Here is a 5,339-nt window from a genome sequence, read left to right as displayed (position 1 = left end):
ATTCTTGAATAGAAAAGGTCACTAGATAGCACTGAACTGCAGCATGAGTATATGGCAGGTAGCTAATTCGGATCAATCAGTTAAATTATCGCTGAGAACATCTATTGTTGACATATAGTTGTGTGCAAATGTGAATACTCTTGATAAAAACGCTTAGATAGTCATTGTTGTCTATCATGCTAACAAACGTGAATATAACACACCACCGGACCTGTGTGCATAAGGAAAATATTGTCCTGTGAATTGAAGATAGTAAAAACTGCATTTCCTTTATTTGTAATTGATTAGTGAATGGGAAAAAAAATCAGCTTATGTAATTGAATTACACACGAGTTCATAATGTAGTCAGTTAACTGTTTCAAAATGTATTCACAAAGCATAATTCATTCAACTTCGAATAATGTGATTTCGAAAGAGAGAAAACATGTAGAATGATTTAGATCACTGGAGGTATTACGCACAGTATACACATATGGCCAATAAGAGACTGACCAGTTGCAATCCTAAACATCAATGAGAAGATTCAAACAAACAATACTAAGACTCAGTGGCCGAGTGGATAACGCGATCGCGTTTGAAGCGAGGGTACTGGGTTCGAGTCCTAGAGTGGACATCAACTCAGATGCAGGTATATATATTTTTATCTTAAGATATATATATATATATAACTAGGCTACTGTTTATTGTATAATTTAATCTACTAGACATTCAGCGTCTAGAATATTTTGATTTATCAGTCAAATGTCAATAATTAGCTGATTATCTGGTATATGAAGGGAAATTTAAATATAGAATAGTCTATCCCATAGTATTATGTTTATTTATAATATAATTTATCATATCATTAGATATCAACCATAAAATATGAATTTTAATTCATTTCCGTTGGTCTTTTTAATTTTACCATTGGTATTTAGTACTGTATTTGATCAGTCTCTTTTAGCATAAGTAAAGGTACATCAAGCTGACATACTCAGAGTAGGACAAAAAGCGCATCCTGAATTCAACTGTTAGTCACTATCTAATAGAGCATGAATTTTGAATTCTAATCATAATGAATATTTAAGACGAGATCTTGACATTAAATAACAGTTTCGAATGTACTATGTTCTTTTAATAGTAAATATTATATATTATAAATGTGGTGATATTAGATCATTTCTAATCTAATATGTTACTTATTAGATGAATACAACTTTTGCTAGAGTAAGAGTAGGTCAGAAGAAAGCTAGAGCTAATCAAACAAAAGCATGGTTTGATTATCAAAACTTGATATCTATTGAGTTAAGTCATAACTGGAAGTACAGGTTCGATCGGAACAGTGACACTCGAAACCGTTCGAGAAGTTTAGAGTTAAGATGGTGGTTGGAGGTGGTCAACAGGAAACCCTGGACACGGGTTTCGTGCTACTTGGCACTCGTCAACAAGGTGTACCTGTAATCTTGAGGGAACTGGTGCTCCCTGACGGATTTGATCCCGTGTCACTCAGCTTCACAGTCAGAGACGTTACCACTGAGCTATTCGGGCCACGACCAACCTCCTGTAGGACTGATATGTAATCACAATAGATTGACCACTGGATGGTGATCAATGTCATGTGTGTCAAGTCCTTAGTGTTGATCGAATGCTATCAATGAAGTTGCAATGTGGCCACTAGTCTAGGTGGCTTGACACTGATCGATATGCATAATATACATAATATTGGTCCATAAATGGATCCCAAAGTTACCATTCACTATTGTTATCGGGACATAAAAGATTTCTTCTTCACTTAACAGTAGTTCCGCTTCCTTCATTTCTCTCTCTATCTATAAACTTATCAATTCTAGTCGTGGCAACTTGGTTCCGAATATATGTCCAGTAGATCCTTCCTTGTTTTTAACTGACTAAGTCACCATAGACTATGACATTTACAACAGCAAAAAATGTTGTTTTATCCATTTCATGAAGCCTATTTTAATTTAAGCCATTTTTTTATCTTTTGCAAAATGCTTTTTCTTTTCTATTACATTCCCTCATTGTCTTCACTCACCTTATGATTTTTGTGTAGGAGAAAAAAAGCATTTTTTAAAAAATTCTTTAATGTTTATTTAATCGTTGACATATATTCAAAAAGAAAAAAAAACAAAGAACCAAAAATTTTATTTTTCTTTTCTTTTTATTTCTATGGGTTACAATACATTTGACATTCATTACTAACATGGCAACCAAATAAATGCAAAAAATTATAACCAAATGCCAAATACCCAGTAATGATTTTGATATGTTGACATTAAATGATAGAAAATTATTTTCATAATAATAATCAGACGTATAAAATACCAGAACATTTCAGTAACCTATTTATACAACTGACTATTCGTTAACGTTTAAACTATACTAGGGCATATCATTATTTAAATATGTATAACAGTTATTCTTTGTAAAATATTTACCCTTATAGGTTTGTTTATTTTACAGCAGATCTTACCGCATCATATGAATGTTATTGATTATTATTATTATTTGAACACATAAATATTGGTACAAGGAAGCACCAGATAAATATGCGCCTTACAAATCTAATTTGATTTGTGTGAGGGCTGTGATACTGCCAAGGTGCCCAAATTGAAGCAGGTGGTTTTCTTAATGGACCACACCCGGAGCCTTTGACCTAAAGGTCTGATCCAAAAGGCGGTGGAGAATCGTGAGGAGATGCAGTCCCATGGTAGCCGGTGACCAACGATTGTATCATACGCCATTTGTTCCCTCAGGATCCTGGAGCTCATGTACACCATTGGTTTGGAATCAGGGTTTTTCAACTCCCCTAGGTGGACGTTCCGTGTCCACCAACCCGGTTATAGTGCCGGACATTCGCTTTTCGTCCTCTCAATTTCGTAAATAACACCGTGGCCACGAGAAGGCAGTGAGTAGGACTTCCCTGACAGAGACTATATACGCTTGGCCATGTGAGAGCATTTGGAGAGGGAGAGCGGACTTTCCCCATTCTCGACCGTACCAGGGCATTTGGGGCCATTATGATTATAGTATATATTCTGTTTGGATTCAGATCATTATTATTAGTTAGTAGTGATGAAAAGTGACATTTCTATTACTATTTATATATAAGTTATTTGTCATGTTTTCTGTCTTTGATTTAGATAAAATTTTTTTGAAGGGTTAACATTAGCTGCTTGAGAACAGTTTACTGGAGCCTCTTAACTCATTTATTATTAGGTGAAATTGATCATCATATCTTACCTGTTACCTTGAGAGAACTGATTCCTTACTTGGAATTTGAAACAAGTTCATCCAGTATGAAGTATATTAAAATACTTTTAGGGAGTTTCTAGTTTGTTCAAATCATCAGAAAGTCTACGAAAAACTACCTATTCCATCATGTTAGACGAATTATTGTTAGTAAATACTCTGTGAATTCAACTTCTATTCAAGAGTTGGGTGATATTTTTTAGTCCTTTTTTTAGACTAAACTTTGGTGTTCGGGTTAGTATTTCAGATATTCTATGTAATTTCCACTCTTCCTTATCACTTGAATATGACTGTAAGATTTTTAACAATAGTATTGTAGTGAACGAGAACACAAATGGGGACAGTTGAATGTATTCAAAATCAAAATTACAGAACGTCTTAGTAAAATCTGAGAACAAACAGTAAATACTTCATTTGCAAAATGTCAATCAACTATCTCAGACTTGAGTGTTCCCAAATCAATCATTCTCTGTTCTCGTTCTCTTTCCTTTGATCTTCTTAATCTTCTGCCTCCGGGCATTTCACTTTCGATTGATGATGCATACTACTTATATCTGTCGACATCAGTAGCACACACCACAATACAATATATAATGAAATATATTTCATGAAAATATTTCTCTAGTTTCAAACTCAACTATAACATATTTTTATGTGTACATTCGAGTTGACGTTCAATCTGATTACAATAAAATATATGACAGTAATTTGACTTAAAGTAGGGCATCAACTGTTAAATGGAATCTTGATTCAGGATATGAGAAAAATAGATTATTAAAGATGGTTTCACACATGTACTCAAAACCTTATTCGTCAAAAATAGAATTCTTAAAGTGAAATCAAAATGTGCATCAATTTACAGTAATATTCAGGCCTATGAAACTTTTCGAAATATTTATTTTTCAGAGTACATTGACGTGTACATTGAGGTATGGTCTAAATTCAAGAAAATTTTATACAGTACATATATAGATTGGCAAACTCAGGAATAGTCCTCAAGGTCTTAGGATTAAAGATAAAAAAATTCTCTTCTCACATCTTTAAATATCACTGAGTGAAATCTTCTGTTACCCTTATTTTCCAGTATATTTCAGTAAACTATAGTGCTTCAATTCGAATTGTTTAATCTCCTTATATTTCATATATGATACTATTCATGATGTTTTATCTTTGAAGTTCAATGGTTAATTACGTCTATTTGTAGAAGTAAATTGTTTGCCTTATATTGACTTATCAACTTTCAGTACTAATAATTTCCTATCGCTTCCACTTAAATCTCAATGTTTACATTGTGCAACAATGAATAGTGTAAAACAAACACACGCACTTCTTATAATTTGATACTCATCAACCAAAATCACATATCTGAATGGACATATGGATGATATTTCAACTACGGCTCAATCTATGTAACTGTGTCTCAAATACCACTTGTGGTGTGGTTTACTTACAGCCACATAAGTAGTATATGGTGATGGTCAGACATAGAATGTATTTTGGCAGAAGATCGATAAAGAATGAACAGAAATGGAGTGCAATCGGTAAGAAAACTCATGAACTATGAAATTAGAGAAGACGGACTGATATTTACATAAGGAACAGTCAAGATTGAAACAATTGATTGTTATTTTGTAAATTAAGTGTTTACTGTATGGTTATCAGAATTTAGTGAGATAGTCTGTAATTTGTGCTTAAATACATTCGATTGTTCCCACCCGTTTTCTTCTTCACTACACACTAAATTGCTTATATGTTAGATCAAATCACACATTGTCATGGTACTCAGCTGTATAAAAGTTCAAATTCTAGTTCAAATGAAATCTATTTACATATTTCAATAATTTTGTAACATTTGAGTTATTCAAAGCGTTACCTAGTCAGTTGCAAAGTTAGTCTACATATCACCTTTTTTAAAACATGTATAGAGTGTCATTTAAACTAACTAGTCTTATTTTTTGGAAGTATCAAAGGAAACCACAATTTGAATCCCACAGTAATACGATGTATTTTTCTTTCATTTAAAAGACAACTTGATAAATCTCTTTACAGTGAAAATTCTTATTATGAGATTTGATAAATAAAAAGGAACG

At 32.9% G+C, this 5,339-nt stretch overlaps 1 non-coding gene across 1 annotated transcript; it reads left to right on the top strand.

The window, feature by feature from the left end:
• The first annotated feature begins 532 nt into the window (after positions 1–532).
• Smp_tRNA_02320_Pseudo_TTG.1.1 lies at positions 533–604 on the top strand. Its single transcript has one exon. It is a non-coding gene (tRNA).
• The last annotated feature ends 4,735 nt before the right edge of the window (positions 605–5,339 follow it).

The sequence above is a fragment of the Schistosoma mansoni genome, assembly GCF_000237925.1.
Source record: "Schistosoma mansoni, WGS project CABG00000000 data, supercontig 0049, strain Puerto Rico, whole genome shotgun sequence".
Classification (NCBI taxonomy): domain Eukaryota; kingdom Metazoa; phylum Platyhelminthes; class Trematoda; order Strigeidida; family Schistosomatidae; genus Schistosoma; species Schistosoma mansoni.
The sequence above is the reverse complement of the archived record's forward strand: the minus strand, read 5'-3'. Positions and strand labels throughout refer to the sequence as shown.